This window comes from Onychomys torridus, chromosome 4, assembly GCF_903995425.1.
Source record: "Onychomys torridus chromosome 4, mOncTor1.1, whole genome shotgun sequence".
Lineage (NCBI taxonomy): Eukaryota > Metazoa > Chordata > Mammalia > Rodentia > Cricetidae > Onychomys > Onychomys torridus.
Genome location: NC_050446.1, coordinates 43,217,613 through 43,241,391, shown reverse-complemented (window position 1 = coordinate 43,241,391; position 23,779 = coordinate 43,217,613). Strand labels below are relative to the sequence as shown.

The window sequence follows — 23,779 nt, the reverse complement described above, 5'->3', positions numbered from 1 at the left end:
ACAAATAACTAATCCCAGCAGCTTTTCCTCAGAAGAGAATTTCTCATTTGTCTATTTCACATACTTTCCACTTCTAAGTCTGTCTCCATTCCATGGGATTTGTAAAAAATATTTTCAGTCATATTTCTCAATTAACTTTTTAGTCTTTGAGGTTCTCAAATCCCCCTCCCCTCCCTGCAAGAATGGAAAATTCTTAAAAATGAATTTTGCAATTATTTTTCATCTTACCCATAACGTTTGTGCATTTCCTGAAAGACTTTTAGGGGTTCATCATATCAGAAGTGTCTTCATAATAGAATAAATGTACTATTTATTCATGTCACTGTTCATGTACATACTCACAAAAACAACTTAAATTTTTCATGCTAATCCTTAGTAAGGCAGTAGCATAAAATCAGATGAATAACTGTTAAATTTTTCACAGCCATTCACTCTTTGGAAAAATAATAAACAAATAAAATAAAAATCCACACTTCTTTAAAGGGGGCTGTTTGATGATGATGCACAATTATTTCATCTAAATCCCCAGGGTTCCCCACGTTTGTGCCCTGTATGTTGTAATGTGGTCTGCATGGTTGTGTGGGTCACCTGCTGAGCTGGTCACGTTTCCATTGAACATTTTTATAACTTGGAAACAAGAGCAGATAGATGGATTTTACATTGTAAGCTTAAGTAAATTTTGATCCAGTCATTTCAAGGGGGAAAAATTAATTGTGAATATTTGTTGCCCATGACAAAAATGACCATGCAAGAAACACTTAGAACACTGGGGAGCTTCTATCTTCTACCGTGAACTGAAAAGCATCTCACATTTTTAAAGGCTTCCAAGCACCCCTCTGGAAGACCAAATTTTCTTCATATTCTTTACCTACATATAAATTAAAACACGTTAAATGTGAAAGAATCCAGATATTAGGTCAGATATTTGCAAAATTATGAAATTATAAACTGCATGTCATCCAATTCCTTTTCTTTAGAAACATGGTTATTTTCTATTCAAAAGTTATTTGATCAGCGTTTATTTATGATTGTTGTTCACACAGTTTTGATATTTAATGATTTAAGATTTCTCTAATTCTTGATAGAAATACAATGAATTTACAGAAATTAAAGCCTTATCATTTACTCAATCATACAAAGAATATACATGCAGGAGATTGAGCCATTTCTTAGCCCTTGCTGTGAGGTCCTGGTTCTACCCTTGGAACCACCAATAACAATAATAATATGAGCTTTGTAAACAAATTTGGAGATCAAAAATTTGTAAAGCTGAGTTGGACACTTCTCTGCTTTTGTAGTACAATTAACTGTGTTTATTGTACTGTCTATGTACAGTAATGGAGATTAAGATGAAGGTAATGAGTTTCCTTAATTTATGCTTGACAGATAAAAATATTTGTCACATTATATAAGGTTTTTTTTTTATATTTTTTTGTTTTTTGTTGGTTTTTTTTGTTTTGTTTTGGTTTGGTTTGGTTTGGTTTTGGTTTTTCGAGACAGGGTTTCTCTGTGTAGCTTTGTGTCTTTCCTGGATCTCACTCTGTAGACCAGGCTGGCCTCGAACTCACAAAAATCCACCAGGCTCTGCCTCCCAAGTGCTGGGATTAAAGGCGTGTGCCACCACTGCCTGGCATTATATAAGTTTTACGGTTTCCTGCTACAGTAAGAGGGACTTGCATATTATTAATTTATTTAGTTTTTATAAAAGAGAATAAAAAGTGTTGTGCAGTTGTAATATGCTCATTTAAACTTCCACCTTTCCACATTAGAATGAATTAAGCATTTTCTCTTGTTTGGACACTAACACACACACCATCCACCTTCCCACCCCACCCACTCCTGGTCCCTCAGTTAGAATATGACCTCTACATTCCCACCAGCCCTAGCATGCACATTATACATCCAGCCTACACTGTTGAGCCTGGTATGAGGATGCACACTTGTAATCCTAGCAGTCTGGAGACTGAGGCAAGAGGATTGTTGTGAATTTTGAGACCATCCTGAGCTACATAGTGATATGCTATCTCAATACAAACAAGCAAACAAAAAAACCCCCGCATTATTTAAAACTGGAGTCAAGGTTTAAAAATCCAGTTCAAGATGACTAGCTTCCATGAGCTATCCAGGATTATCTCTTACCCCACAGTCTGTCAACCCTATTGCTAATCCTGTAGAATTAAACGCATGTCTGTGAGTAACTGAAGCTGCTTCAAAGTCTTTGAAACTGCTACTTCCTCTGCTTGAGAAACCATGACCTCTCTTCTTCCCCCAAAGATGACTCATTTCCCTTTAGAGATGTGGCTGCCCCCAGCATAGACTTCTATCACAGAACCAACTGAAGCTTGTGGTGCCTGTTTCTCTCTGTACCTTCCTTCAGTGTGAGGTAGTATCTGGTCTCATGTGACAAGGTACCATTATCACTGCCTGGTTCAACTTTGCATACTAATTACCCAATGGAAGTAAGTTAAATGGCATGAAACCAAAATAAGAATGTTTTAAGAGTATTCTTAGATATTTATTAATTCTACACTTTAAGGATATTTAAGATGCTCTTATATAAAATATACCTAAGAAACATATAATTTAATAATTTTATATTATTTCATACATATTTCAAACTCCTATGATATCACTCAGATATACTACCTATTAGACACTTTACAAATTATTTCTGACGTTTTTCTCTAATGATTATCTACAGCTTTTATGATCTGATTCACTGTCTGAAATTTTTAATTACTTCTTTCATACTTTTCAGGCATATGTTCATATTTGCTTGGGTCCAATTTTTTATCACCTAATTGATTTTATAGCTATAAATTTACTAATGGTATTATAAAAATAGAATATTTATAAAAGCATAAAGAAGAAAATAATATTCATGGCCTCATAATTTCTTCATTCTCTGTATTAATCATTGATACTGCTTTAATATTTAATATTTTACTCTACATTGTTCCTTTTTGTATAATAAGATTTCATGGTGTTTTCAATTATATGTTATGTATCATATATTAAATATTTTTCATGCCACCAGAAAGAACAATACAGTCTTAAAACATTTCTTACTATTTTGAAATTTATAAAATTATTCCTTTAGTCATGGAAATTTTGTTTCTTTCTGGTTGGATCATAACTTTTGAGAGAAATCAAATAACATCTTAAAATTTTTTAAAAAGTTAAAAAAGAAATAAATAAATTTCTCTCATTAAAAAAAGACAGTTGTTATTGAATCATCAGCATTTGTACAGGCAGCAACCTTACAAGTTAGTATAGGTGTGGTTGATATATTGTGCACCCCGATAAACTTATCTGGGGATCAGAGAACAGAACCGCCACTATATTAAACATAGAAGTTAGGCAATGGTAGCACACGCCTTTAATCTTAGCATTCCTGAGGCAGAGATCCATCCAGATCCCTGTGAGTTCAAGGTCACACTGGAAACAGAGCCAGGCATGGTGGCACACACCTTTAATCCCAGGACTTGAGATCTCATGTCTTGCTTGGGAAACACACAAGTCTTGAATCCCAGGAAGTGGTGGCAGGAAGCAGAAAGGTTTATAAAACATGAAGACCAGGAATTCGAGGTTTTTAGGCTGTTTAAGCTTTTAGGCTTTTAGCAGCATTTCTGCTGAGATCCATTCTCATGAGGACTCAGAGGCTTCCATAAGGAAAGAGGATCAGCTGATGAGTTGGTGAGGTGAGGTTAGCTGTGGCTTGTTCTGCTTCTCGGATCTTTCAGATTTGCTCTCCAATATTTGGCTCCTGGTTTGTTTTTTTATTTAATAAGACCATTTTAGATTCATGTTTCCTTTAGGGGTTAGCAAGATGGCTTAGGAAATCAGGCCAAGAGTCCACAGACAGATGACCTGAGCATAACCCCGGGAACCTACATGGTGGAAGGAGAGAACTGATGTCTTCATGTTCTGCTCTCACCTTGACATGTGCACTATGGCAAATGTCCACCCAACATACAAACACAAAAAATAAAAACAAACATAGAATTTCAAAACCGGCGGTGTTCTCTGAAGAACTCTACTAGGTCTACCTCCAGCGTCCAGGGTCAGGGCACCAAGAGGTCCCTCTCATCTGGAACTCAAGTCTTCAGCATCCTCTCTCAGTCCTGCCTTGTAGGCACGACTATTACCAAAGCCTCAATTGGGGTTGGAACTTCCGAGTCAAAGCTAAAATGGCTACCCACTACAGTCAAGCATCTTGTTTCTATTAATAGGCAAAAGATAGTTTGTTGCCTAAACACAACTTCTGTTGAGGAGGCAGAAGTCCAACAACATCCTTTTAGCACAGACAAAAAGACAAATACTGAAAGAAGGGAAGGTCTCCAACATGTGGACCCAGGTGTCAGGACTGGTCTTCACTTTTCTCTCTCATATTTTGGTTTTCCCTGTGAACGGAGATGACACACAGGGCTCAGCTTACCACCTTTTCCAATCTGCCACAAGAGTTCAAAATACATGTCTTATGCTCCTTCATGAAACTAACCCACCATTTTTCCATGTTTAAAAATAGAGACAAAATGATTTCTATGTCATCAGTAATGACCTGCAGATAGTGCCTAATTGATTTCTCATTTTTTTTTAGCAGCAACCAACACTGGACTTTTCAACATAAAGTTTTTAAGGGATTTAAAATATCCATTAGAATTTGTCTTTAATGGCAAACTGGATAATAGCAGATTTGGAAAAAGGATAGTAAAGCATGTTTAAAATTGTCATTTATTCTTCAAATATGTGTTGAAGGTTTGCCCTCACCTAAGGGAAGAGAGTCATTAGTATTTTTCTTGGAGGTCTAAGAACCACATTGTATATCAAACCAGGGTAACATGCAATATTTGCCTTTTATTAAAAATAGATTCTTTTCTCATACAGTATGCCCTGATTACAGTTTCCCTTTCCTCTACTCCTCTCAATGCCTCCCCACCTCCCTTCCCATTCAGATCCACTCCTGTTCTGTCTCTCATTGGAAAAGAACAGGCCTCTAAGAGATAACAAAGTATAAGAAAATAAAATATAAGAAGATAAAACAAAAATCATCACATTAAAGTTGGACAAGACAAACTAACAGAAGGAAAAGGTCCCAAGAGAAGATTTAAGAAGCAGAGACATACATGTTCACACACTCAGAAGTCCCATCGAAATACTAAACCGAAAGCTGTAGTATATCCACAGAGGACCTAGTACAGACCTGTGCCGGCCCTGGGTGTGCTGCTTCTGTCTCTGTGAGTTTGTATGAGCTTTGCTCAGCTCCTTTGAGGGCCTTGTTGTCCTGGTGTCCTCCATCCCCTCTGGCTCTTATACTTTTTCCACCTCTTCCAAGTGGTTCTCTGAACTCTGAGGGGAGAGATTTGATGGAGACATCTCATTTAGATCTGGTAACACTATAATTTTAAAAACTACTTCAATTTCCATTTTATTTTCAAGTGTAGTCCCTCATCTCCTTCATCAATGATATGTATTTTATTAGATATAAATTATAATATGTAACTGTAAGTCACAGAGAATAATCTTGAATTTTATGGCCTTTAAAATAATGTTATGTTCAAGCTCATTTCAATGACCTTGATTAATGGTGTGATCAAGGTCATTTAAGTGACCTTGCCTTCCTTTCCTACATTCAATAATAGAATAGACAGTACCTGCCTGCTTCAAAGTAGTACTCTAATTCTGGGGAAATTTATTTCACCAACATTTGAGGGGAAAGCTAGTTTGTGAGTTCATTTCTCTTGTGGGGATTGAATCAGTATTGGGCTGCTGACCTCATTAATGAAATATGAGGGCAGTCTGCAGCCTGGCTTCTGGAAGAACACTTGTCACCTGAGCAAAAGCCACCAGGGGACACAAAGGTCTTCCTTCTCATTCCTGCAGCCTCTCTAGATGTCATACCCTTTTTCTGAAACCATCTTGGTCAGCCATTACTGATGGTGGTGGTACACAGAGAGTAAATCCTTGGAAAAATTGTTGAACCACCCTGTCAGTGAGTCTGACTCCTCACCTTCCGAACTTAGCTTGTGTTATGTGAAGTTGAGGACTCCTAGTCAATATAACAGTTGGCTGGCTTGTATATAAAATGTATTACTATATAGACCTCTCTTAAAATTATACTTAATCTAGTATTCTTATTGATATGAATTCACAACATGCCCCCACGGTTGGGCATGCCCAGTGGACCTAGACACTTCCTAGACACTTCCACCTAGCTATTTCCGGTTCAAAATAGCCATTTCCTGGTCAAAACATCTTGCATGACCAGGACCCTGTAGCTTTTCGTGGTTGTGTAAAGCACACAGCACCACCATGTGATCTATGCGCATGTGTGGAGTAGCCACATAAGTCCATGTACACAAGCGCAGCCCAGCCTTTATAAGCTGGCGCCATGTTCTTCCGTCTCACTTTCTTTCTCTCTTGACCACGTGTGTTTTCCACAGGCCTGTTCACATCTGTCCCTTTCTTTCTTATCCTAATAAAACTCTTGTTAGTGGATTTGTCATGTTTCGTGACATTTCCTCACAGGGTAAACAACTAACATTTATATCTATGTCTAACATTTAAACTAGTTAGTCGTTTTAACAAATGAATAAAGACGTTGAATCAATAACACCTTTTAAGCCACTATAAGTTATTGGGTCTCCAAGTGAAACAGGAAGTTAGGCATATCAAGAAATAACTTTCTCAGTCATTCATTTCCTCATTTGTTGCTAACTAATTTAACCAAGTAAAAAATGGATCAAGACATTCTGACTCTAAAACAATAAGACCAGCAAGATGGCTGAGCAGCTAAAATGGCTGCCATGCAAGCCTGACACTGTGAGTATAGGCGCTGGAACCTGTAGTGGAAGGGTCTTTGGTCCCATCTCCGAAAGTTGTCCTCTGCCTTTCCAAATACACACCCTGGCGAGAGTGCACCTTCACTCTCATATATACAACGCACGCGCGCACGCACACACACACACACACACACACACACACAAACAAGTGATAATAAAATTAAATTCATAGAAATAAAATTAATTAAATAATGATTACCGAGTATGTGAGAATCAATGTATTATCTTTTGTGTAGTTGGGTGCTTTTTAATGTATTTAGAGTTGTGCAACCATCATTACAATTATTATATAACATTTCCATCAAGGTTCAAATAAACTAAATGCCATTAGTAATCTCCTCTACTCCCACCCAACCCAAGGCAAACCAGATTTTACCTTCTGCCTCTACACATTCGTTTTCTCTAGACTTTTCACAAAAGCAGGACCATACACTGTCATATTTTGTCATCTCATTCTTTTACCTAAAATATTTTTGAGATTCATCCACTTTGTGTCACATACAATTATTTTGCTTATTTGAATCTCTCACTCATTCTCTTGTCTAGATATATCTCATTTTGTTTAGCCATAACAAGTTAATTGATACATTTTTTAGTTCTAAATTTTGAATACTATAAATACCATTGTTAAGATCATTTTCATGAAGGTTGAACATAAGGTAAAAACTATTCCTTTTGGGACTTAACTTGAGTTCAATCAAAACATCACAAATAAGCTGAGATATTACCTCATTTTCTCTGAAAAGTACTCTCTTACAGATAAAGCATTTGGCGATGATTTTATTCCATGGGAAATACTTTTCTCAGGATGGTAATGTTAATTTTTCCCACCCACACAAGGAGCCCTTTGTTTTCTTATCCACAGGGGCACCCTAGCAAGAATAAGTAGTCAATTTGTTTCAAAGTCGAAAGAGAAAGAAAAGAAAAAGAAAAAACAAAACAAAACAAAAAAACCTCTGTAAGAACTATTGGCCAAAAATAGAAAAGCCACAGCATAATGCAATTTAATCTGCTTTTACTTGGGAGTATTCCGAAGGGGGAAATGCTAGATATAGGGAAGACAAGGAGCTGAGTTGAACCTTGAATCTGACCAGATGGGTCCAGCCCTTGGTTTTGTGAAATGTTTCTGTACTATCAAGTTTGAACCCTGTTTCATAGATGAAGAAATATGTTAGAAAGGTAGAGTGCCATATCTCTGAGTTTTGAACCAATTCCTTCTACACAGGCTCCCCTTTCCTGTCTTCTTGTCCACCCTGTATTCCAGGGTTTCTATTAGTTTCTCAGGCTTTTTTTTCTCCAGTATATATGACATCTACTCTTTCTTAATAAATTTTCTCTTCTCCTTAAGTAACATCTCATGCTTCTCCTCACAGTCAAGCTTCTTCAGAAGAGAATTCTCAGGGTCTCGAGCTCTTCTTGTGAACTTGCCTTTTATGCCATCCCAGCTGTATTACATCTCAGCACAACACATCAATGCAGTCGTTAAGGGTGAATATTGTGATACCTCAGCACACAGCTTTCCACTCTTCCCATACTAGATTATGCTGTAGTGTTACACAGTAGTCACTATCTCTTTTAAATTCTCTCTTCCTTGATTTTCTCATCTAGAAAATGGAGATCACTACTTTTGTTTTCTATAAAGATTGGCTATTGAATTTTAAGAATGTAAATATTCTTTTTTTTAAAAGATTTATTTATTTATTATGTATACAGTGTTCTGCCTGCATGCATCCCTGCAGGCCAGAAGAAGGCACCAGATCTCATTACAGATGGCTGTGAGCCACCATGTGGTTGCTGGGAATTGAACTCAGGACCTTTGGAAGAGCAGCCAGTGCTCTTAACCTCTGAACCATCTCTCCAGGCCAAGAATGTAAATATTCTTAATGTCTTCAGCCTAAGTCAAGATTTTGACCTACTTTAATACCAGACAGACATATTCAAGGACTCTGCTGAAATTAGACCCTGTGTCAAAAAACAAGCAAACAAACAAACAACAACAAAACCAAAAGCATAAAAAAGCAAATAAAGAAAAAAGAGAACTTCCATTTTTATCAATATCTAGTGTCATCATTTTCTTCAGAGTTTTGACAAATCTAGTTATGTCTCTGAAATTCTTTCTTCTGTTCTCTGTAAATACCACAAATAAAATTAACTAACTAAAGTGAGTTCTACTTCAATTGACTCACTCATTCTTTCCTTCAGAAGATATTTATAAACACGCTACCAGGCACTATGCCATGAGCAAAGACAAATTTCCAGCTAATATGATTCAGAGGAACAACTCTAGAACCTAGAACTATAGCAAATCAGCATTTATAGTTCAGTCCTGGCTCTACAAAGGACCATACTGATAATGTTATTTTGTTTTCTGATTTTTTGCTTCTTCATCTATAAAATAGTGATTACTATCTGCATTTGCAAATCATGTCCTAAAGACTAAAGTTATGCTTGCCAAGTACATAAGGTAATGCTTGGCACTGATCAGACACTTTTAAACACGGTCATCATTCTGGTCGGCAATTTTCTCCTAAATATCAACATGTCATATTAATTTGCCATGCCTCGTGTATCCACAGCCTTTTGCTTTACTTCCTACCACTATATTTTCTTTCATGTAAGCTCCAAACTGCTGAGGAATGTTCTTGGCAACATTTCGCCCCTCCTAAATCCTGAAAGAATTAATCATGCCCTCTTCTGTATGTCTGTGTTTCAAAAGTGTGTGTGTGTGTGTGTGTGTGTGTGTGTGTGTGTGTGTGTGTGTGTGTGTAGGTGTATCCAGCTTGTTAAATAAGAAACACAGAACCGATTGCAGAGTAAAAAACCATGAGGTCAGAGCAAAAGCAGAAAACCTTACCCTTCACTGCTTCTGCGGTTCTTCCTCTCCGCAAGAGACCTACTTCTGTGAGTCCTGTCTATTTAAAGACTTTCTGTTCTGTTTTCTCATTGGTTGTAAACCCAGCCACATGACCTCCTTGTCACTGCCTGTTTGTACAGACCTCCAGGTCGTCTATGGTTGGTATTGAGATTAAAGGCGTGTGTCTGCCATGCTGGCTGTGTCCTTGAACACACAGAGATCCGCCTAGCTCTGCCTCCCAAGTGCTGGGATTAAAGGCGTGCCCCACTACTGCTCGGCTTCTGCTCTGGCTTGCTCTGACCTCAAGGCAACTTTATTGACATACAAATAAAATCACATTTCAATACAAATAAAATATCACTATATTTCCCCTTTTCTATTTTAATAAAAAGAAAAGTTATAACTAATATAAGAAAAACTATATACAAAAGTACAATAACTATATATACCATATATACAAACAATAAATACCTAAACAATGTTTAGTCCATTTGTATTTGACAAATTCAGAGAAAATAATTCCATTATCTATCCTATTTTGGGAAGTCCAGAATGTACCTGATTCATTTTTTATCCTAACTTATATAGCTAATGGAACTGTCTTATAATGTCTTTCAAATTTATACACTTACAGCTCTTAGTGAGTTTTTCTGAAATCCTTAACAAAGATAATTATAACTATAACTAACTGATCCTCAACTCCCTCAGAGACCCAAGAAGGAAATAATACTACCTAATAAAAAATAAAAACAAGAAGTGCATGCAAGCAGCTTCAAAAAAAAAAAAAAATGTGAGTTGACAGAAACAGCCAGCTGCCTAGACAGTCACCTGAGGTTTCTCCACAGTGTTGGGGCATCATCTTCAGCCTACAGGCTTAGCATATCTGACAGACTCTTTTGTGAACTAGGATGTATACAAGGTCAACAGTTTGACCTCACATTTGGTGAGAGCAGTCCATGTACCAGAAACACCTGAATTCCATTAGTCTCATGTCATGATTCAGGATTTTAAATTCTGGAAATTATTGATTTTTTTTTCAATTCAGCTGCCCATTTTTCTTGGCTGTGTATATGTGGCTTCATCTTGACATCCTGTTCTTTACACATCCCTCTATTAAACGCCAGTCTACTATTGAGAGGGGTGAGCTTAGTTATTCTTCAAGAATAACTGTTTCATCTGCTGTTCCATTGCACATCAGAAGCCATTGGCCCACTCCCTGTTCAGCTGCCTTCGAAGAAAAGGGCACGGTACCTTTTACAGATTGCAAACGTCACTCACTTCAGGGATGGTGCCATATTGTCCTGGCTTCAGAAGATGCCTTTTGTTAAAGCCACAACCACACTTGTTTTGACAAGAATTGGTAGTCCTTGGTTTTATGTCCTGTCTGTCCTGTTTGTTAGCAGTTGATTCGAGGATACTTTGTTGTCCAGTGGCTAACCTGTGTGTGTGTGTGTGTGTAATTTATTCACTTGGTTTACATTAAAACAGTAACAACATCTAACACATACCCAAGAGCCTAAGAACTCAGTAGCTGCTTGGTTTTTGAGGCTGCCTCAGCAGTCAGATAGTCCCACAGTGGATAGCTCACATTCACAAGATTGGGTGCCACAACAGTCTTAATCAGTGCCCCCAAACGTGGACAGTACCTGGCAAATGCCTAGAATTTAGCAATGATGAAAGCTATGTACCTGGGTACTCTAGGCAGATTTTTTCGTCAGCACTGTTGTCTCCCCAATAATGATATTAATTGTGAAAGCTTAGCCTATAGGTTAGGCATGTTTCACTAGCTCTTATAACTTAAATTAAACCATTTTTAGTCATCTACATGCTGCCCGGAGGCTCATTTGCCTCATCTATGTACTGTCCATCCTGCTTTCCTGCTTCCTCTGTGTCTGGCTGCTGACTCAGCCTTTCTTCTTCCCAGCATCCTCTGTATCTAGAAATCTTGCCTAGCTATTGGCCCTTGAGCTTTTTATTAAACCAATCAGAGTGACACATTCTCACAGTGCACAAAAAGATTATTACACAAGAGGATTCTACCAGTTCTGATCTCAGGAAGGGAGACAGCTGCCAAAACAAGAGGGTCAATAAACTCAACCAAGAGACGGAAGGCCAAGTTCGCAAACCATGAATAAGCTTCTATCCACCAAACCCTCCTTTTCCTGGGCTGCTACCAGATCTGCCACACACACTTGGGGTGGGTCTTCCCACATCAAGTAAAGCAGACAGGACAATTCTTCAGTTGAGGCTCCCTAGTCAGGTGATTCAAAGTTACAGCAAAATGACATTAAAACCAACCTTCACAACTGATGTCCAGTGTGTCTCTCCTAATAAACTATACCTTCAAGGCAGAAGTTGTGTCTTTCATACACACACACATACACACACACACACAGAGAGAGAGAGAGAGAGAGAGAGAGAGAGAGAGAGAGAGAGATTCATATATTCCGATCTGCTTAACAATTATTCATTCTTTAATATTATTAAACCATGCCATAACGTGTTCAAGTCTTCTATGGTCTACAAAGTAGATAGTCCTAAAATAAAATATCACTGAAACTTGACTTGTTGAATATTACTTTCTATGTTATCTGTGATATATTGAATATTACTTTCTATCTATATATCTATGTTATAAATGAATAACAGATTTAAATCAGTGTATTACCTAAATAATTTTATACTTAATAAACAAAATGTGTCTACAAGTCAATGGCATCTGGATACTAAGAAGTATCTTTCACTGTGAGTGATAAAATATTTAAGATTACATAAATCAGCATATTAGTGGTGCAAAATTCATCTTTAAATTACCGAGTATATGATGAAGTATAATGTACTCTTCAATCTTAAGTAAATTTATTCTTTATAAATTGAATAACTATATATATATATATATATATATATTGATTCAGTAAAATCATTTTACCATATGTTATACTTTCGATAGTGCAAATGTTTTTATGTTATTTGTTTAAGTCTCAATAATATTTTCTTAACTGAATAGGTGTGTAAAATTAATGATTATCCAGCCCAAGTGACATTTAAGCCAACAGTCATTCCAATTTTTTGACATGTTATAATCTGTTCATTATTTTATGAGTAAGAAACTATAATACTGTTAAAATGTCAACTCAAAATTTGTAATGGAAAAGATATTTGGTGGTAAATGGTTTCAGTAGTAAAACATGTAAATAAACGTATAGACTTATAATCATAACTGAGGAAAATAGGTCTTTCAAGCAATTTCAGTGCATACAGTTTTACAAGTCCTACACTTACATTAACTCAAAAGATGTTGTTCACTTTATGCTTTGTGCTACCTTTATGCTTACCCTATCATATGCCTCATTAACATATATATAAAACAGTTGAGAGGAAAACAGTGCAGTCTGCCCACAAATTTTACTACAGTGCACTTCATTAGCTACTCATATTTTCCAATTTGCTAGTGCTCTAGAAGACCACTTAAAATCAAGAACTTAATGTAATGGCTCTTGAATATTTTAAATAGTTTTTAATACCCTGCATTTTTAGTTGGGGTCTAGATAACCTCACATATGAAAAGTTTTAAACAAATTCCTCTTTAACCTAGCTCTTGAGGAATAACTAAAGAGGCTTACAAATGCTAGTATTTAGAGGGAATAAGTTAATAGGAATTAATGGATGACACAGAAACAGAGTTCTAAATATAGGCATTCTTTCTATGCAAGAAGCTGACAAATTTTAAAACAGGATCAAAGTGTAATTTTCATTCATTTGGCAACTACTAATAAAGACATTAAAAGAGAATATAATATGTTTAGACTTATATCTAAATGATTAATAGTATGTTTTCTTTATCCTAGTAGCTAACTCTATTCAGAATACTGTCCTTGAGAAATGTGATTAAGTTGTCTTAAGACTGTCATCAGGGTTAGGGATTTAGCTCAGTGGTAGAGCACTTGCCTAGCAAGTGCAAGGCCCTGGGTTCTGTCCTCAGTTCTGGCAAAAAAAAAAAAAAAAAAAAAAAAAAAAAAAAAAGACTTTCATCTTCATTCAATATCTTAACATGGCTTCAAAAGAAAAACCAAATTAACGAAAACCCTATATTTTTTCAAATTGAGTGTCATCCAGAACAGCATAGAAAAAAAGCTGGTATAACCTTGTCAGTGGAAATGGTGTCAGATCAATTTAATTTCCTTGTGAGACAAAGTAAATAGCCACGTTGCCCAAGAAAGAAATAATGAATAGTGCTTATCTGTACTTCAGGAAGACTGTTCTCTATCAATATGTCATCTATTTATCTATTCATCAATTATTTATCATCTATCTGCCTATGCTTTTTGAAAGGCATAGTCTCTCATCAATTCACAATTTTTGTATCAGAAACATGGAGAAATGCTCCATGAAAAAAAGCAGGAGTGTGAAACAGGCCAGCCTTGGAACTTTATATACTGGTAAATCAAGACAGGAAAAATGTGAATGACTGATATAATTTGAATCAAGAATCAATTCTATACAAATAATGATGTAGCTGAAACACCAGCCACAAATTTGAAGAAATTATGTTTAATAAATAATCAATAAAACATAATTTCTGATTAATAGTAGAAATAGGAGAATCATAAAGTTTCTTCATATGAAAAGATCAGTTTTGTTGTTTCATTCTGCCCTGTTTAAATATCAAATTGATGTGTACAAAGACAAACACAAAGCCTGCATTAGTGGCATAAACCTGGACTCTGAGCACCTAGGAGTTTGACGTAAGAGGACCAAAAGAATCTCAGTTCAGTGCCAGATTGGACTACATAGTGAGGTGCAGGGCAGCCTGTTACATAGCAAGACTCCTTTTCAATCAGATAAAAACAAATAACAAAAGAGCCAGGCACGGATTAAAAAAGTTAAAAGACATCGTTATACCGCTGAAAGCAACAGCAATTTGTGCTAAAATTTGTACTTGGTATAGAAAGTCAACGTTGTCTCGTTGCTTGTCTTCCTTCTATTACCCTAAAGCAGTATTTCTGCCAAGTAAACCAGTAAAGCAAGGATTCCTTAGTGTTTATGATAAATCAGCAAAAAAAATACTGAAAAACAAATCTCATGTTTGGAAAAGAGAAAACCAAAGGGGGATGTGATAGCTGCGTTCAGATTTGTGCAAATGCTCCACGTGGTGTGAATGCCATTCAGTTTTTACCTCTGGGCCAAGATAGAGTACTGGAGAGGAACCGAAGTTGTAGCCAGGTAGAGTTTCATTTGCTTATTTCTTTTTTGTTTACTCAATGATTTGATCCAACTTACAAAATCAAATACAGTGTCAAACTGAGTAAGATAAACTCAAGCAAGCTAGAGGAAGCGGTGAGATGTCAAATGCTGAAGTATTATTTTTTGCTGGCCCTGATTTCCCTTTGTGCTTCCAAGCAGTTGATGGGGAAAGAAGAGGAGCATGGCAGGTTACATACAGCTCCCACAGCCTATGCAAACTACAAATCTCATTGCCCTTTGTCTTCTAGCATGTATGTGGCTATGGATTTGGTTTAAATACTTCATTGGCAAATTGATCGACTCATTGACTGATATTTAATGATATTCCTTTTTGTTTTAGTTCTACTGTTTGTCTAGTGACTAATAAAATCATTATATGTTAAAATTTCTAACAATATTCCTGCTGAACACAAAATTCTGATAATTTTATTGTACATGATTTATTTTCTACACATGGGCCTACTTTTAAGAATTTAAAACATTGCATAATTTAATATTAAGATTCTTTGCATTTTAAAGTGTGACATTCAGAATGTTATTTCGTACTCTGTCAAAAGATTATATAATGACACCAAAACCTGACTTTCTATGGAAAATAAAGACTCACTTTAAAAATGTTAACACAACTTAGCATGAACCAGGCCAAGGCTGGTCTGTCAGACGGAGAAGCTCTTAAGAGTCTAAATTGATTAAAATGATACTGTGAACCATTCAAATTATTGAATGACTGCAATGTGTGTAGTTCATTCCAAAAGATGATACAGTTCTCAAAACGAGTCACTCTCTAGGACTCATTCCATTTCATGTTTGTACTTAAGGTATAGCAACAATGGCTGCTTTATTTTGTTCAAACTTTTGTTATAATTTGTAGCATGGAGCTTTGGTGTCTCAGCAGTGTTGTTGGTCCAGATGCTTGAGATTATGTTAAAGGCTAGGGGATTTGTCTTTGTTTTGTTTATTTATTTGTTTGTTTGTTTTTGAGAAAGATTATCTTTACCTGTAGTTTTTTTTAATATTCTTTTTTTAAATAAAGGTTTTTTGTTGTTGTTATTGGAGTTTTTTAGAATTTATTTTTATTTTATATTCATTGATAATTTGCCTGCATGTATGTCTGTGTGAGGGTATCAGAAGCCTGTAGTTAGAGTTTTCCTGCCTGGCCCCGTCAGGACAAATCTCTCTTACCCACCAGTCCCACAGTCGCTCAGACCCAACCAAGAAAGCACACAGAAACTTACATTGTTTACAAACTGTATGGCTATGGCAGGCTTCTTGTTATCTACTTTTTCTATCTTAAATTAACCCATTTCTGCTTATCTATACTTTGCCACATGGCTTGTGGCTTACCAGTGTCTTTACATGTTGCTTCTCATGGCGGCAGCTGGCGGTGTCTCTCCCCAGCCTTCTACTTCCCAGAATTCTCTACTCTCTTGTCCCGCCTATACTTCCTGCCTGGCCACTGGCCAATCAGAACTTTATTTATACAGAGCAATATCCACAGTACTTCCCCTTTTCTTTTTTTTTAAGGAAGGTTTTAACTTTTACATAGTACAATTACATATAACAAAACAATTATCAAGCAAGAATTACAGTTACAATATTAAAGAAGATATCCTATCTATCTTATATTTGTGAGTCTAAGGTTTTATATCTAACTAATCTTTTATCATAACTGAGGAAATTATAACTATCTAGTCTTCAACCACATCAAAGACCTCAGAAGGATATAATATTACCTGAGAACCGGGAGAAGGATGTAAGCATTTTTCGGGAGTCTTGCAAGAGTAGACAGAGACAACTGGCAGCCTGGACAGTCACCTAATGTTCCTTTATAAAGTTGGGGCATTTGTCTTCAGCCCACAGGGCTAGAGTCTTGGTCACTTTTTTTAGTGTCCTGTAGAATGTCTGACAGTTTCCTCTGCGAAGCAGGAACCTGAAGGACCATTTTTTCAAGCAAAGTTCAGTAGTCACCTTTCTATGGGTCCTGCATGTCCAGTTAATCAAGCAGTCCAGGCAAGAACAGTTTCTTGCCTAAATGGCTATTTTTGCCAAGGTGAAGATAAGATATGAAGTGTCTTCAATGCCCATCGTTGTCTCTGAAGTAAATCGGTGTTGCCAGGAGCAGACATGTCTCACTGTCCAGAAAGTCTAAATTTTAAAAATATTTTAAATGCCATATTCTGAAGGTCTTTGAAGTATTTGAAGATTACCTATCTATCTAAAATATGTCTATGTATACCCAGAAGACTTAACTAACATGGCTATGAGTATGATTATCACAGATGATTAATTATTAATCTATTTTTAATTATCCATTACAATTTAAAATGAGCTATACAAACATAATACCTTAAACACGAGTAGAAATATATACACAGTATAACAAAATTAAGTTTGTATCAATAGACTAAAATCTATACCAATGTAAAACATTTAAAACAAGTTGTTGCTCTTTAGAATTAAGTTCATTAATCTACCCTTTCATCCTATTATATCTATATCATATCCCCTTTTCTTCTTTAGAAAGAGATCACATTTTTAATCAACCTGCTTTAAAGAAAAATATTGGTTTTTCTCTGTCCCACACCAGAGGGCTCTTCTGATTTGGGACACAAGAATCTCTTAACCTTTTCTTTTAGCAATATGTCTGGGTTTTGAGAAGGAGTAAGCCAATTCCATCTCCAAAGCCAGCTTGATAATTTTGGGAATGTGGGTGTAGTTTCTCTTACTACTTCCTGCTGGAGGGGGGCGCTGCATCTTATGGGGACACAAAGAAAATTTTAGGATTATGGAGTAGTCCATTAGGGTGAACCTCTGAGCCAGTTGCCTTGAAACCATTCTGGGTGTCGGATCATCTGGGCCATGGTGTCATTGGAGACCTTTCAGGTGGTCTTGGCTGATCAAACCTGATGTATCTTAATCTGGAACAAATCCACAGCCTCTGGCTTTCTGTGGAAACAAAAGCAGAGACTCTTTTCCAAAGCAACATATCCTTATATCCAAATTTTGAAGTCAAGCTATCTTTAAAATTTACATATTTGTTTAACTCAACAGCTTTTATGATCAAATCTTTTTCTGTAGTTAAAAATCCCAAAGACAACATAAACCAGATTCTCTGTGTAATATCCATCTTTGTAAGACTGAAACGCTGCTGTGGCTGCTGGCTCCGCCCACCTCTGCTTCCCAACATGGCGGCAGTTACAGTTTACCGCCAGCTCTGGGTCTGGAGCCATGTGTACCATCAACTATCAGAAGCAGTTCTATTAAAGCAGCGCATAGCCCAGAAACCCGTTTTTCTTTTTCTTTTTTTTTTTTTTTAAACTAGCAAAGGCTAAATCTACCATGCAACAGAGTAAAGTGTTGCTTATAGACTCCTCATTCCCGCCACACTGCAGGTCAGACGCACACGCCAGGAACCCGCCATAGTAGCTCAAACTGGCAGGCTGCTGCTAACTTGAGACAGACAACTAGGAAGCTGTTTTTAGCTCCGTTTTAGAATCTTTTTTCTCAGGTTTTAGGAGGAAACTCTTGCCAACACGTTGGGCACCATTTGTAGTTAGAGTTTTCCTGCCTGGCCCAGTCAGGACAAATCTCTCTTACCCACCAGTCCCACAGTCGCTCAGACCCAACCAAGAAAGCACACAGAAACTTACATTGTTTACAAACTGTATGGCTGTGGCAGGCTTCTTGTTATCTACTTTTTCTATCTTAAATTAACCCATTTCTGCTTATCTATACTTTGCCACATGGCTTGTGGCTTACCAGTGTCTTTACATGTTGCTTCTCATGGCGGCAGCTGGCGGTGTCTCTCCCCAGCCTTCTACTTCCCAGAATTCTCTACTCTCTTGTCCCGCCTATACTTCCTGCCTGGCCACTGGCCAATCAGAACTTTATTTACACAGAGCAATATCCACAGTAGAAGCCCTGAAGTTGGAGTTACAGACAGGTGTGAGCTGCCTTGTGGGTTCTGGGAATTGAACCCAGATCCTCTGAAAGAGCAGCCAGTGCTCTTAATTGCTGAGTCATCTCTTCAGCCCTTTAAAAGATATTCTTAATATGAAAAATTAGGACAATATAATTTCCAAAAGATATATATCAAACTCACCAATGTTTTGAAACATTTCCCTATTGACTATCTAGTTTTTATTTTTTTAACTTGATTTTATTTATAATGTGGAACTAGGGATCAGGTCCTCAGCTTTGGGCATGCTAGAAAAACAATCTGTATTTAGCAACATCCCCTCATTGAATGTCCAGTTTTGAAGTATGGGCTTTTTTCCAATTTATTTTATTTTAATAATATTTTAAGTTAGTATACAAATGAATTTCCTCATGACATCCATAGGTATGTGCCATTATACCTCAATCAAGTGTTGAAACAATTAGACCCACAGGCCAAATCAATCCATTATCTGTGATATTCTATTTTGTTGAACTTTTTCATTATTCTCTATAACCTTAAAATTTCAAGTAAAAAGCTCTTCTTCTGCTATGTTCCACAAGCCTTTTAGATGGTGGTAGACATGTCCCATTTAGGGGTGAGCACTCAAAGTCACTTACTCAAAAAAAAAAAAAAATTACTCATGAGTGTCGATAACCACCCTTGTCCACTACAAAATGAAGCTTCTCTAACCCAGGTTGAGAGCAGCAGTATGTGTGGGTATAAACATAAACACTTGGAAAGTAGTTTGACCACATGGCATTTAGGAAAACAGTGGTTGTGAGTTCCCTACCAGTGCCAATGTCTTCCCCAGCCATAGGCTCAGGATCAGGCATACGGTGACAGGCATGAAACCACCTTCTAGAGCAGTCTTCCAGTACATTCCGAGAGTAGTTGGCTTCCCCCATAATAGTCAGTCATGTCACTGTTGCAAGGTGGACACATTTTTCTGACAGATTGGTCACAAATGATTTCAGCCATTGATGACTTTTCTCCCCTAGCATTTTACAAAAGCACGTTCTGGCACTATAAATGCTAGCTAACAGGGAGGAAGCTTCCAGGTCAATTCCAGCTTGATTTCTCTATGTTCTGAACCCACAGTTCGTAATGTCTTCAGCAGTAAGGTCCTATTTCTGATGAGAACCAAGGGCAATGGCGATAGCTCATTTTTTTATGAGTCTCTGGGGCTTCTCTGACCAACAACTCCTAGAAAAGGAATGAAGTAAAAGGAGTGCTGTAAAACATTGCTTCCTGGATATGTCTTGCCTGTAGTACTCATAAAGTCACAGTGACTATGGTTACCTACAGACAATTGGGCCCATCATATTTAATCATGCAATCTGGGGACTCCACCCTTCCCCAAGGTGCCATAGGTAGGCAGTTAATTGCTCCTGGGAGGAACAAAAGTAGTTTCATTCCATATTGAAAGACACTTGCTAGTTGTCCATGCTCCAGTAAATACCACCACCACCACCACCACACACACACACACACACACACACACACACACACACACACACACATGTTCATGAAAACAGCTTTAATTACAATCAGTGACTTTGTGAAAACAGAACATGAATCTATGAAAGAACTTATTGGGAATAAGGGGTTCATTGGGAGTGCGCTAAGAGGGTGATAAAAATGATCAACATACATAATAGACATAGATGAAATTGTCAAAGAATAAATTAAAAAGTATAAAAGGAGAAAAAAATTAAGAACCTAGCCAGATATCTCATGCCTGTAATCCCAACACCCGGGAGAATGAGGCAAGGTGATCATTCTGAACTCAAGGTCAGGTTGGAGGGCATAGTGAATTACAGGTCATCATAGGTATGGATTAAGACCATGTCTCACTAATCAAAGTAATTAAATATAGAATTATGAATGATTAAATAAAGTAGCGTGTGTGATGTGTAAAGGATTTTTCAGTTTGGGTTTTCGCCACAGAACAATCATATCAAGAACTAAAAGGACTCTCAACTTAATAAGTAATAGGTTTATTAATAGTAGGCACACACTTGGACAGCTGAGGGCCTAAATACAGCTGAAGCAGCAGGGCAGAAGCGCAATTGAGATTCTGGCCGCCCAACCAGATGGACCCCCTCTTCGTCTTGGCCCCACCACTGCTTGCTTTCTACTTGCCTCTCATTTGCTGTTACACTTGGTCCTTTGTTTGCCCCAAGCGTAGCCTCTCCAAATTCAACTCTAGGTGACTTTGATGGCATGTTTCTGTGATATTCTGACTCTTTCTTACCCCAATTTAGCATTGTTCAGAGAGAGATCCTTCTCTTCTCAGTGACTAAGCTTGTAGTTTGGTCCTTTCTGACCTATTTCTCCTACACACCTAGGGCCACAGGACAGGAATGAGAATCACGTGGCCTGTGTGCAGCTGTCTGTGTGTGAGTTACTCATGGAAGTCAATGTTTTAAAGGGGAAGAGGGCCCAGTATGCCCCTAAACTGATGGAATTGAAGCCAAGAGAAGTCAAGAAACTGTATTTAGATCTAGAATTAGATTATGAACAGTAAATACTCTAAGTTAAGTGATCTCACCAAGAAAAATCCATGGCTGAGAAGCTAAGTCTCCAAGACAGAAATGCTTTCTTCTAATGTTTAAATTAGTTTAATCTTTGATTCACCTTTTACAAATACACTTGCAGTGAACTCACTCTCTTAGACCCAAAACTTTGTTGTGATAATATAAAGCAGTAGTTCTCAACGGTCCTAATGCTATAACCCTTTAATGTAGTTCCTCATGTTGTGGTAATCCCAAACCATAAAATTGCTTTCACTGTTACTTCATAACGGTAATTTTGTTACTGTTATGAATCATAATGTAACCATCTGTGTTTCCTGATGGTCTTGGTGTTGATTTTAAATGCAGCACTTTTACTCTTCAAGGAAAAGTCACAAGGTGTGACACAACCCAGTATCAGAGCTTTATTAGGAGGAGGGATGGGACAAAAGAGAGCATGGCCTGGTCTTTTGGAAAGACTTGTGAGGAGAAGGGAGAGATGCGGGGGGGAGGAGAGAGAAGAGAGAGGGGAGGAGTCTGTGACCGCTTTTTAAGGATTCCCCTGCACATGAGCATGTGGGCTTATGGTGCTATGCCACACATTCGCAGATTGCGTGACTACACTGTGCTCATGGTGCAATCACACAGCGCATGGATTACATAGGACGTAAGTTCCCTTGCTTGGCCCCTGAACTATGCTCGTATGGTCATGCAGCTGGGGGAGTGGCCAGGAATCCTAACACTTAGACCTGACCCACCTAGGAAAAGTCGTTTGATCCCCCAAAGGGGCCATGACCCACAGTTGAGAACCTCTGGTATAAAGGATGTTGGACTAGTACATTATTTCATATGTGGTTCTCAACATCTATGTATTCATTGTGCATGACTCCTGAAACCTAATTACCAACACAGGTAACTTTGAGATGAAACCTGATCCTGAACTTATGCCTCATAAAAATAAATAAATAAACAAACAAACAAATAAACAGACAAACAAATAAATCCTGGAGTGGAAGCTTCACCTATGGGTTTGCAAAGTTCTTTTGATGTATTTTTTAAACAAATGTAGTTCATATTTGCCACTTTATTATTCAGCGAATAAAACCCAATATATAATATTAATTTAGCCCACAAAAATGCTTCCACTTACACTGGGGATGTGGATCTCCTTCCTTAGTTCTAGATTTAATCTAGAGGACAAATTCCATAAAAAGCCTTCATTTAATTAAAATTTACTGTGACATTCTCAGATTTTTTCCGAGGAGTGTGTTAGGTAAAGGAAGCTCTGTGAATTGCTTTGTGATGCTATGCTTGATTTCCTTTGATTTGGCAATGACATGCATGCTAGAGTTGGTCCAGAAAGATAATGGAATTCTCCTTTCTTTGGTCTGTGTGATGAGTAGGTGACCAAGGGGGAAATAATGGATTATGGATCCATTTAGTTATTAATATTCAATTGAAAAATTACCGAGCACAGTGGGGAAACTATTTTGATCAAGATGTCAGCAGAAGGATTGTACTTATGATTCTAGGAGAGTTGGAAAAAAGAAAAAAAAAAGCAGGAGGCAGGATGAAATTTGGTTGATATTGTTGGAGATTTTCATTGTTTGCTCTTTGCTCCATTGCTGATCTCCACTCTGCCTTGCTTTTGGCAGAAAAACGTAATGGAGCTGCAGCTGGAAGGTTTACACTGTCTGCAGCCAGGCAGACACACTGGATTCTGAGAAGGTGCTGAGTAATGCCTGCAGAGGCAGTGGCCCTTTCTCTGCAGCCCAGTTCACAACCCTAGCTATAACTGTTTCAGCCCTGATGTTTCCTGTCACCCTCCGCCCCCCCACCAACTTTAATGCTCAAAATGAACTTCAAACTGTTGACTAAAGCACAAAATAAATACATCAGGATTCTCTTCACTCATTTCCAACAGCATCTAAGTCCCTCTTATGAGTCCTTAAAAATTTAAAATTGCCATAAGCATCTTTACATTCTAAACTCCTTCAATGACTTCTCAAGTTACCTCTCCTTGTATCCAGCACTTAATGGGCTTTCTGTGAGACTAGTTATGTGAATTTTCAAAAGGGAAGTCTTTTTCTGTGTCAGAGAAGAAATGCTTCTACTGTCACCTTCCCAGTGTCCCCATACTGTACTGCATGTTGCTGTAAAGCTGTGCATTGCATAACTTTGCCCTTCAGTAAGGAGCCACGCTGCTCTTTTGCTCTGTAACATATTGAAGTTCCGTTCATTATACCATGATGTCTGTCTCATGTAGATTGTGGTTTTAAAAAGTGCTAGTAATTAGAATGTAATTGTGGTTTGAAATCATTTTGGCAAATTGTGTTATTCTCAAATATACATCTTAGGAAAGTGACATTGTATGCTTTGGCTTATT

General features: G+C 37.4%; 1 protein-coding gene across 2 annotated transcripts in view; it reads left to right on the top strand.

Moving 5' to 3' along the window:
• Positions 1 to 23,779, top strand: part of LOC118581481 (sodium channel protein type 1 subunit alpha) — a 140,989-nt gene that overhangs the window by 8,806 nt on the left and 108,404 nt on the right. The gene's annotated exons all lie outside the window — the stretch shown is intronic.